Source organism: Mustela nivalis (genome assembly GCF_964662115.1).
Source record: "Mustela nivalis genome assembly, chromosome: 16".
In the NCBI taxonomy this organism is placed as follows: Eukaryota; Metazoa; Chordata; class Mammalia; order Carnivora; family Mustelidae; genus Mustela; species Mustela nivalis.
In genome coordinates, this window is record NC_139035.1 from 42,440,232 (window position 1) to 42,452,579 (window position 12,348).

A 12,348-nucleotide genomic window follows, 5' to 3' on the forward strand; every position below is an offset into this window, starting at 1 on the left:
ATGCTGGTTTCTAAATGCTTAAGACATCCCTTTAAGGTAGGGTCACGAGTAGTTTGCAGTGAGGAAACAGCCTCTGTATGGTACTTTGGGCAAGAAGCCTCAGACACACAGTCGGGGGTGGCATGAAAGAGTCTGGGGTGAAGAGTTTCGAGGACAAGGTGGAGCCTTCCTCACCCGCCCAGGAGCCCAGGCCAGGGCCAGGAGTGGGCAGCAGAACTTGCTGATGGCACAATTTGAATATTCACTTTAGCTCTTGTGGAGTCAACTTTTTTTTTTTAAAGATTTTATTTATTCATTTGACAGAGACAGAGATCACAAGTAGGCAGAGAGGCAGGCAGAGAGAGAGAGAGAGGGAAGCAGGCTCCCCGCAGAGCAGAGAGCCCAATGCGGGGCTCAATCCCAGGACCCTGAAATCGTGACCTGAGTGGAAGGCAGAGGCTTAACCCACTGAGCCACCCACACGCCCCTGGAGTCAACTTTTATAATAGGACATGAGCACCCAGCCTCTCCTCTCCCGTGGATACTGGGAGAGGCTCCCCTCCGGATCTGACCTGACGTCAGTCCTCAATCCCTAGTGACCCAGTGAAAGACTAGCTGAAGGACTGCAAAGAGGAAATGGGATTTCAGGCTTGGGGGCAGGGAGGGAAGCAGCACCGAAGGGGGCTTCTTCAGATCACTTTGCCAGTAATGTCAGGTAGAACATGGAGACCATGCCAGGCCACCTTGCCTCAAAGCAAGGGGCCAGGGCTGCCACTCAGTGGCTCTCACAAAAGAGGTGATGAAGGTCTTTAGGCAGTCCTAAATGAGACTGAAGCTGTGCCTGCCATCCCCGGAGGCTCAGAGGTCATCCCCACCCCCCTGCAGGGCATCTGCTGCAAGGGGCAGAGGAGGAAATGGGGAGTTGAGTCTGAATCTATGAGGGACTGAACCAGACTAATAAGTCAGCCAGTGTCCTCAGAGGACACTCAGTCCCACCCTCAGCTGGGAGCATCCCAGAACTTGTTGCTTCACCAGAGGGGCTCAGTGTGCTCCTCCGTGACAACGAATCTGCAGGACATTCATTAGGGAGGAGGCCAAAGAGAGCTGCAGCCTCCTCACACAGACCCCAGCCAAGCTAACTAGTCCTACTCATGGGCCACCGCTTGTCTCACCTTGTTACCCATCTGCTGCCCCCGAGTTCTCCTAAGTCCACCTAGGAGCCTGGGGTGGAGGTGTAGAAGAAGCCAGCCTGCCTTTCCAGACTATAATTTAGAGAGTCAGTGCTGAAATCAATTTGGTTAAATGAAAAATGTGGTGTCCCCAGCTATGGCCTTAATGTTCTTTTAATTCATCAGGACCAGCAGTGTCTGAGTTATAAACCTAATCAGGAGCTCAGCCTCCCTCACGCTTATTCCCCCAGGCTTCAGCTGGAAAAGGAAAGAATGGAAAAGACATCCGTCCCCTCCACACCCAGCCAATTAGCCAGTACTTTTTTTTCTTTTTTTTTAAGTACTTTACTTTTCAACTTTTTAAAGTACTTTTACTTTTTTGTAAAAAGAAAAGCCCTTGGAAGTCTTAGACCCGCCATCCCTGACTTGCGTCAGGGACCATCCAGGTAACTGACCTCTTTGGCTCCTTACCACATCCCCTCGCACCCATGGCGATGCTGGGGAGACAGGGTTGCCTGACTAATCACAAGCGTTTTCCAGGGAGGAAGAGTCTGTAACTCCCTGGCTACAGGTGGTTTCACCACTTTCCACTGAACAGTGCTGCCTGGAGGTTTCATTTTTCTGGTTTTCCTGGTTTTCCTTAGGGAGCAGAGAGGACAGGGCAGGGAAGTGCACCATCGCCTCCATAGCACCTCTCCCGGGAGGGGGACCCAGCTTCCCTGTGCCCTCCCCATGGGTGGCTTATCTTCAGCTTAAATAACCCTGTCCTGCACCCACCCACCCCACTAACACTTGCACTTCCTCACACTTGGATTGGATTCCCCTCGTTCTGGTGAGGTCTTTGTCTCCACCAAGCTTTCCAAAGCTCTGCTTGTCATCAGAGCAAATAGAAAAGAGCCGGAGACAGGCGAGCCGGCCTTACCGCAGGCCCCGGCCAGGCTCCTGTGTCCTGCTTTCTCTTCTCACACATGCCAACACTAACACCCCCTGCTATTCCCATATCCCAACCCCCACCACCACCCCACCACCCCGCACACGCCTGCCGTTTCTCCTCTGGAGCAGTTTCTATCTTCCTGACAACTAAGCAAACAAGGATTAAACTCTCGGCTGAAGAAGCAACACCTGCTTTACAGATGGGCATTGAGAAAACAGTTGTAAAGACTTCCTTAGATGCAAGTCCTGTCGGCAAAGATCTTGGTTTTCATCTTCTGATCTGAGTTTGGGGACATGCCAACTGCAACTGTATTTTAAAGTTTATTTAAATTAACATATTTCATACTAAAATCCACTTAACTTTCAGATATTATCTAGAAATGGTTTTAATCCAGAAGACATTAACTCATTAGATGGGGAGGAAAAAAAAAAAAACATGAATAAAGTTAAATATCATACAACCCAGGGCAGTGATGACCCCAGTGTGATTTCTATCCCAGCAAAAATGAGCTCCTCCAAGGAATACTTGACCTGTAAGAGCATTCTGGAACTGTGGGTGAAACCAAAGACCTCAGTGTTTCTGTTTATCCTAAGCTGGTGTGTGGGGTTAAATAGGAAAATTTCCCTGCGGCAGAACTCAGCCAGATTTTGAGACATTGGGAGTGGGGTAGAGGAGCAGGATAGGAGATGACTCCTGAATTGAATGAGTGTGTATGTGTGTGTGTAATAATATTCAGTCTGGGGCGCCTGGGTGGCTCAGTGGGTTAAGCCGCTGCCTTCGGCTCAGGTCATGATCTCAGGGTCCTGGGATGGAGTCCCGCATCGGGCTCTCTGCTCAGCAGGGAGCCTGCTTCCCTCTCTCTCTCTCTCTCTGCCTGCCTCTCCATCTACTTGTGATTTCTCTATGTCAAATAAATAAATAAAATCTTTAGAAAAAAAAAATATTCAGTCTGGAGTTCTTGATTTTTATTTTTTTAACGATTTTATTTATTTGGCAGAGAAAGAGCACAAGCTGGGGAGAGAGGCAAAGAGAGAGGGAGAAGCAGACACCCCACTGAGCAGGGAGCCAGACATGGGGTTTCAACCCAGGACCCTGGGATCATGACCTGTGTCAAAGGCAGACGCTTAACCGCTTAACCGACTGAGCCACCCAGGCGCCCCTGGAGTTCTGTGATTTTTTAAATGCAAAAATAATAATTTCTTATTTGGAAAGAAAAAAATATATACACTCTACACAATATCTTAGGTCTAAATTAAAAATGACCCCTGATTGGGGGTGCCTGGGTGCCTGGGTGGCTCAGTGAGTTAAGCCTCTGCCTTTGGTTCAGGTCATGATCTCAGGGTCCTGGGATCAAGCCCCGCATCAGGCTCTCTGCTCAGCGGGGAGCCTGCTTCCTTTCCTCTCTCTCTGCCTGCCTCTCTGCCTGCTTCTGATCTGTCAAAATAATAAATAAAATATTTAAAACATAAATATAAATAAATAAATAAAATCTTAAAAAAATTAAAAAAAATAATAATAACCCCTGGCCTCTAAAAGGCCAGTGAAGGCCAGCTCCTCCAGGAAGCTGATTAAGTGGACTGTAATTAATTCTTCCCCATGCAAGAAACAAAACAATAAGTAAAATGGAGTCAAATAAAACTCTTAAATACAACAGAATGAGGAGGAGGGTGAAGGAGGTCTTCCTATCTATAATTTTACACTCCTCCAGGGGAGGCATTCTAATGTTTTCTGGACCCTATTGGGCATATAAAAGAAATTCACAAAGTTACAAATAATAATCTCAGAATTTTATCAGATTCCAAGAATTAATTTATATCATGGGGACTTCATCTTTTTACATTCTTCTATCTCCTAATTTGTCTGGAAATTATTTTCTTTCTCAGAGAGAGTAATAATTTTAGGGGCGCCTGGCTGGCTCAGTGAGAAAAGTGTGAGACTCAATCTTGGAGTCATTGGGTGTAAAGATTATTTAAATAAATAAAACTTTAAAGTTATAAATAAATAACTGCTTCTTCCTCTCTCTCTGCCTGCCTTTCTGCCTACTTGTGATCTCTGCCTGTCAAATAAATAAATAAATCTTTAAAAAATAATAATAATAATTTAAATAAAGATTATTTATTTATTTTTATTATTTTTTTTAAAGATTTTATTTATTTATTTGACAGACAGAGATCACAAGTAGGCAGAGAAGCAGGCAGAGAGAGAGGAGGAAGCAGACTCCCTGCTGAGCAGAGAGCTCGATGTGGGACTCGATCCCAGGACCCTGAGATCATGACCCGAGCCGAAAGCAGAGGCTTTAACCCGCTGAGCCACCCAGGCGCCCCAAAATAAAGATTATTTAAATAAATAAAACAAAAGGATTAATAATTTTAACCACCAGAATAGACTGGTCCTCCTTCCTCAGGGAAGTACCTGTCACACAGCTTCACGTCCTAGGTAAGTCAGTCTGAGCGTTTTTTCATTCTTCTAATAGAGGACATGGTTCTTCTGGATTAGTCTGCCCAATGTCCAAACTGTCTCCTTCTCCAGCCACTTCCCCTCGCACTTGTACTCTTAGTGAATCCAAAAAGAAGCAGGAGATCGTATGCGCAGAGATGTGCTTGCTTTCTGGAATGTGAAGAATGAGTGGCTCAGAACTAGAAATCATACAAGGGAAGGATGTCTTTTCTTCCCAGGGAGTGAACACGGGCTTTGAAGCTACCCATCCCTGGGGCGCCTGGCTGGCTCAGTTGGGAGAGCATGTGACTCGACCTTGGGGACAGGAGTAGGAGCCCCACATTGGGGACAGAGTTTACTTTGAGGAATTAAAAAAAAACCTTAAACCAAAAATAAAGCTACCTGTCATCGAGGGGATGGAAAACAAGTCCGTTGAAACACTTTCTGAATCATTAACCCTGGCCCTTTAATGTTCCTTTGTCCAGTAAAACCCTCCATAAACTGGGGTGCCTGAGTGGCTCAGTGGGCTAAGCCGCTGCCTTTGGTTCAGGCCCTGGTCTCAGGGTCCTGGGATCGAGCCCCACGTTGGACTCTCTACTCGGCGGAGAGCCTCCATCCCCCTGCCGCCTGCCTCTCTGCCTACTTGTGATCTCTCTCTGTCAAATAAATAAAATCTTAAAAACAAACAAACAAACAAAAAAACACAAGCCTCCGTAAACTGAGGTTGTATCGCGGATGTGCTGTTGGTGCGTGCGCTAGCTGTGGGAGGGAAGTATCAGAAGCCAGAGCGGAGGACATCTGGGGAAGAAGCTCTAGGAAGAATATGCTCTTTGCTTGGGGGTCCCAGGACCATCTGCCACCTTCCTCTCAGTCTTAGGTGTAAATCTGGAGCAAAATCTGGTAAACTGCAGACTCCTTGACTCATGTCATCATCACCCGAGTCACAAAATTTTACCACCAAAATTTTACCACCACTAAGGATATTGTCTGCCAGGCACTGTGCTAGGGTCTGGCAATGTGGAGGTGAGTACCGAAAGAGTTCAGAGCCTAGTTAGGGAGGATGGGCGGGGAAATAAGCAGCCACAGTGCAGGGAGTGAGACATGTGCTCCAGAAGAGTGTACAGTGTACGGCACGAAGGTGGCAAGAGCCACCGACTCCACAGGGTAGGAGGGCGAGAACTAATGGCAGGCTTCCCTGATGCAAGAACCTTCAGCAGCCTTCAGAGGAAGGGCTGGTTGTCCAGGTGGGCGATGAAGGGGAAGGCACTCCAGGCAGAGACACCTGCCTGGTTAAAAAGGTACCGCACTCACTGCAGATCTTCAAAGTCCAAATCAGGAAGCTGGGACCTTGGGCACATTTCTTAACATCTCTAAAGCCTCCATTTCTTTCTCTGTTGGAGACTTCGCCACATACCTTAAGGCACTGTTGTGAAGATCAAATAATGTAATGTTTGGAAGCACTGATGGGGGTCCTAATAAAAGATAGTGACTATTATTCTGCTTAAGGAAATGGAAATCGCTTCCCGGGGGCTATGGAGTGAGGGGTGGCTTTGGGGAATCAGGAAAGATCAGGGGGGCAAAAGCAACATCATGATGGGTCCTGCAGATCAGGCTGTCTGGATTTTCTTCAGAGGCCACAGAAACTGTGAAGGAACACAAGAAGCGCAGGGCCAGTTTTATGTTTTGGAAAAACCACTCACTAGGGGGTAGGTTTGGAGATCCTGTAAGGTCCCTTCCCCTGCTGGCTTCTCAAAAGAGGCAATATGGAAAGCGGTCACCAGCTGGGCTTCTGGAGCTCAGTTGCCAGGATTCAAATCTCAACTCGCCTCTCACAAGCCCTCAGGCAAGTTAGGTGACTTCACAGAGATGGGCTTATAGGATTAGTTAACTGAGGGGATCCAGCTCCTGGCACTGTACCAGACACCCTAGGAAGCACTCAGCAGTAATTATTGCTTCTGGTGCTAGGAGGCAGCAAAGAGGCATCTTCTCCTTTGCCCCAGAGCACCTGAGTGACTCCCAGGGAACTTCAGTAAGTCTAGAAGCCAGCTCCGCTAGGGGAAGGTTCAAAAAGGACCCAGAACTCTGAGCCTGCCCCCCGCCCCCTAGGGTACCGTGTTAGGTGCCAGCACCTGTCTGGACTGAAGAGGGCTCTGTGTGCGTGCAGCTAAGCCCCACAGGCAATGCAGGTCTGCTGGGTCTTGCATGGTGCTTAGGAGCCACTGACCACAGCTTCTGGCCCCTCAAGGGCAGCTGATCTTGGGGCAGGTCCTCTTTCCAGTTAGGCCAGTCACCTGGAGACTCTCCATACTTATGCAACTTTTATCACTAAAGGTCTTGGTTTTCTAGTACTGACTTGGTCTTGTTGCCAGGAACACAATAAATCTGCCTGACCTCAGTCCCAGCTAAGGGGACTTGGCTACTAGTGGGCGGAGTTGCTGGAGGATAGCTGAGGGGGGCCACTATCCACCCCCAGGAAGCTCCTGAGGGCAGAGTCCCTGCACACAGGCCTGTATGCCAAGGCACCCTGTACCCCGAGGCAGCAGATACCGGGATGTTAATGAGGCAGCTGAACACCCAAACCAGTTTAGGAAAGAGAAGAATGTTCACTCACTCCTCTAAAAATAAGGCTTCTATAAGCCTCAGCCTACTGGTGGTGGGAAGGAGAAAACCCGCAGCATTGAAGGGTGGCAGCAGGTTTGTTGGGGAATTTTAGGAAGGGCTGATTGCTTTGGAGAGCCATAGGCTAGACTCAAGATTTTTTTTTTTTTCAAGATTTTATTTGACAGACAGAGATCACAAGCAGGCAGAGAGGCAGGCAGAGAGAGAGAGAGAAGGAAGCAGGCTCCCTGCTGAGCAGAGAGGCTCATCCCAGGACCCTGGGATCAGGGCTGAAGCTGAAGGCAGAGGCTTTAACCCACTGAGCCACCCAGGCGCCCCTCAAGAGAGATTCTATCTTGTTTTTATGGGTCCAGACCCTAGAAGTAGGCTGTCTGGGTTAAAATCCTGGCTTCTCTACGTACCAGTTAGATGGCCTTCAGTCTTAACCTAAGTTCCAGTTTCTCATCTGTAAAATGGGTATGATATACTGCCAACCTCACTGGGATGTTGTAAAGACTAAATGACTTTATATATGCAAAGTGCTCAGAAGAATGCCCGGCACATACTAAGGGCTGGGCTGGCCTTTTTTATTCTATGGCATTTCTTTGCCCGAAATGTCTTCTTCCTCAGCTTGCCCCAGATGTACATCTTGTTCTGGTCACATTGTGAATCCTTGCAGGTGCTGAGCAGACTCATGGGACCACTTCCCTCCTTCTCCACTCACACAGCAGAGTGCGTGTATCCAAGTGTCCCACTCTTAGGTAAGACCTACTCAGACGCTGGAACAATTTGCTGTCCTTGTTTGACTACCTTAGGTGGTGCTCTAGGTAGCTGTTGTTAAACCAAACTTGGGTGAGGGAAGGAGAAATGATGTCCCTGGGGATCCTGTAAACCAGTCTTAATTTTTTAAAAAAGATTTTGTCAGAGAGAGCACAAATGGAGGGATCCCCACTGAACAAGAAGCTGGATGTGGGACTCAACCTCAGGACCCCAGGATCATGACCTGAGCTGAAGGCAGACACTTAACCGACTGAGCCACCCAGGCGTTCTAACCAGTCTTCATTTTATTTTTTTTTAAAGATTTTATTTATTTGACAGGCAGAGATCACAAGTAGGCAGAGAGGCAGGCAGAGAGAGAGGAGGAAGCAGGCTCCCCACTGAGCAGAGAGCCCGATGTAGGGCTGGATCCCAGGACCCTGAGATTATGACCTGAGCCGAAGGCAGAGGCTTAACCCACTGAGCCACCCATACGCCCCAGCCTGTCTTCATTTTAAATGTGCTAAGCCTTCATCCTCAGCAAGGCCAGTTTGGTAAGGACATAGTTCAAGTGTCAACTTTTCACTTTTCTGAAGCCTTGCTCTCCTCTGGCTCCATCACAATTATGCGTGCCCGCTAGAGAAGAAACCGTTCACATAGATACCTTCTATGCTAAACTTGGAGCTCCTTGGGTGCAATGTCCATGTTCTAACCACCCTGAGTCTATAAAACTTAGTGCAGGGCTAAGAATATAGGAGGTGCTCAGTATGCTGGGCACATGATTAGGATAGCCAGCAGTTTAGGAATTTGCTCTGCCTTAGGTGGAATGAGGACCCAAAGCCTGGGCTTCAATCTTAAGTCTACAACTCAAGCTCTTTCTAAACAGCGAGTTAGATAGAGAACTGAACTTTGTAAAGGGGTTAACATCCTATTAGTCTGTGTCTGAAGGCAGGTTACAGAGAAGCAAAGATACTAAGAATGATCTTGAGTGTTAGCCTACCATGGCCTCCCCTCCGGTGGGCTCCATGCCAGCTCTGGGAACCAGGTAGGAAAACAGCCCAATCCTGGTCCTCTGCTGCCCCCTTGTGTTGCTTATTAAGTAAGAGACGTTCCTGTAGGCTTGTCCTGAGGTCCCGGCAAACACCCACTTTCCTCCCCAGTAAATCATGCTGCCCCACCCCATGGCAGCAGTGTATTAGAGCATTAATAGTAGAAGCAAGAAAGAGAACTGTGATTGCCATTAGTTCAGCTAGGAAATAGACCGCTATCTTCCTGGGCAAAAAGGCTAAGGAATCCTGAATGTCCGTCCTTCAAAGGATCTGGATGTGGAGCAAAAGGAATACTGATGTGCTCCCTATTCCAATTTTTTTTAAAGACTTTATTTAACAGAGATTACAAGTAGGCAGAGAGGCAAGCAGAGAGCCTGACTGGGGGTTTGTTCCCAGGATCCTGGGATCATGACCTGAAGGCAGAGGCTTTAACCCACTGAGCCACCCAGGCGCCCCTACTTTGTTAGCAGGATTAACAGATGTAAAGCCCTGAAGAATACTATCTGGCCATTTGTGTTGTATAATCATTTTATTTGAGAGAGCACGCGCACCCAGGCAGGCAGAGCAGCAGGCAGAGGGAGAGGAAGGAGCAGGCTCTCCACCCAGCAGGGAGCCCCATGCAAGGCTGGATCCCAGGTCCCCAGGATCATGACCTGAGCCACTTAATCGCCTGAGCTACCCAGGTGCCCTTACATAAGCACTTTAAAAAAGAATTTAGGAATGTGGTAGAGGTCACGGCACAGTAGAAAAAGCAGGAGCCATGTACTAGCAGGATATGGGTTTGAGGTCTGGCTCAGCAACTGGCTTCAAGCCTCATACAAATTCTATCTGTATTCTAGCTCAGCTCAATTCCTACACTCCCAACTTCCTCAGTACTATCACCACACAGCAGAGATAATGAGCAGCTCCTACATCTGCTTCCTTGAGGACCCAGCCACTACGGATTCATAGAAAGCCCTCAATTATGTTAGTTTTGTTATGGCACAATCAGGGTGGCCCTGAGGAAGACACAGGCTTCCAATCAGCTCACCTCACTCCTCTGATCAGGCCAGCCTTTCTCTGGGGTTTTCCCTTATATCCCAATCCCTTCACCAAGAGGACCTTTGCTCCTAATCTCTACCTTTTCCATTTTCCCTTGGATTTATAAACTTATTCAAAAACCAAAGCCAGGGGGGGGGGGGGCTTTGTGTGCAAAAAAGGACTGGAGCCTTAACTCCTATTAAAAATAGCCTAATTTGCTTCCCTCCTGGTCAATCTAAAGGGGACAAACCTACATCAACATGGCAGGAAGATCAATGGCGTTTATGGAAACCAAGTAGCACTCCCTGGTGGCCAAGCCTGGAGCGACAGCCAGGGTTGCCTATAGTAGCGACTCCTTCAGGGACATGCATCCATGTATAGACTAGGAAGTCTGAGAGCTTTTGTATCCCGCCACACTTTTCAGATTTTATTTGACAAAGAGCACAAGTAAGCAGAGAGGCAGGCAGTGAGAGGGGGAGAAGCAGGGTCCCCGCTGAGCAGGGAGCCCGATGCGGGGCTTGATCCAGGACCCTGGGATCCTAACCTGAGCCTAAGGCAGCTGCCTCATCGACAGAGCTCCCACACGGATTTTTTCAGACTCTCCTCTGCTTTGGTTTCTGGACACCACTTCCCCTGGATTCGTTAAGAAGCCCCACTCTAAGCTGCCTACTCCCCCCTTGAAGGATTTCTTCGGGTGGGGGGACAACGGGGTGGGACAGCAGCGGAGAGATCACGAGGACAGCCTGGACACTCGCATCCGCCATGCTCGGACATCTCGCAAGGCCTACACAAGTTTGAGAGGCCTGAGCCCATGACCTGCCTCCGCTCATGAAACTGCCTGAGGGGACACACAGGTCTCTGACAGGCCAGCACTCTCATGGGACACACGTTATGGACTGTGTTCTCACTCACTGTTGGGAAAAGGAAACTTGAGGGCTTTTTGCCAATTTGGGAGTGGCCACTTCAAGGCTAGTGATGGCTGCTGGATTTCATGTCATCTCTAGAAAATAAAAAACCTCTCACAACCATAGTCACAACAGAACAAATGGCCCACTGGGGACTACGACCCTCGGTTGTACTTGCCCACTCCTCGCCTACTGTCTGGAGACAAGAGGAAGGTGGGGGCTGGGGCTGGGGCAGAGGGTGAAGCGGGGTCACCAATGCCAGGAGCCAATATGCTGAGTCCTTTGAGACTCAAAGAGCCCCAGACCAGAAACCAACAAACCACAGAGGGATTGGTTCTTCCAGATCAGTCTCCTCACATTCCTAAGCCCACCTGACCTAGGACTGGCTTTAGTTTTCACACCGGTGAAATACGGATACTTGCTACCTATACCTTCAGACATCACCCTAAAGAACAGTGACCATGACAGAGACTCCCTTAGCATTAAAGGAACAGAATTCTCTGCGCTTTAACTGGTCAGTACGTAGGCCAGCTCCAGAGGCTACATACAGGTCATCTCTAACAACAGCCTCCTCCGAGCGGCCGAGAAAGCCTCGCGAGAGCTGGACCAAGTGACTTCGAACACAGGAGACACTCCGTCAGACCAAGTCTAGCTTAAGCTAAGCTTGTACTTTCTGTAAAAGGCACTGGTGGTCTTGGCCTGAGGAGCGCTGGTAATTTGCTCCCTTCTGATCACCTGTGGAGCCGCATTTGTTCCTCATCCTATACTAGTTCATCTGTACAAGTAATTATGTTCTCATTATTACACAACCAACGAAATGTGTGAAAAGAACCTGTATAAAAACTAGATTGGGGGGCGCCTGGGTGGCTCAGTGGGTTAAGCCGCTGCCTTCGGCTCAGGTCATGATCTCAGGGTCCTGGGATCGAGTCCCGCATCGGGCTCTCTGCTCAGCAGGGAGCCTGCTTCCCTCTCTCTCTCTCTGCTTGCCTCTCCGTCTACTTGTGATCTCTCTCTATCAAATAAATAAATAAAATCTTAAAAAAAAAAAAAACTAGATTGGGGGAATCAATAGAGCACGTGACTGGCTGACTCAGTAGAGAATGTGACTGTCTACCTCAGGGTTGTGAGTTTGAGTCCCACATTAGGCATACAAGTGACGTGAATATTGAGATGCTTATAAAACTTGCTATTAAATTAGATTTAGGTCAAACTATAGATTGGAGAAATGAGTAAATTATCTAGAATCCTTAAGTCCAGATCCTGCACAATGTCTAAATTCCTTATCCATTTTAAAAGAAGTCCAAGCTAGGGCTCCTGGCTGGCTGTCAGTACAGCACGCCGACTCTTGATCTTGGGGTGCGGAATTTGAGCCCCATGTTAGAGTAGGGTTCACTTTAAAGAAGTCCAAGCTGAAAATCATAGATCGTTCATTATGATTATTGTGAATGAAGGTTCCTTGCCTTCTAACCATAATTTTCCTCACTTTTAGAGTTTATTAGTAA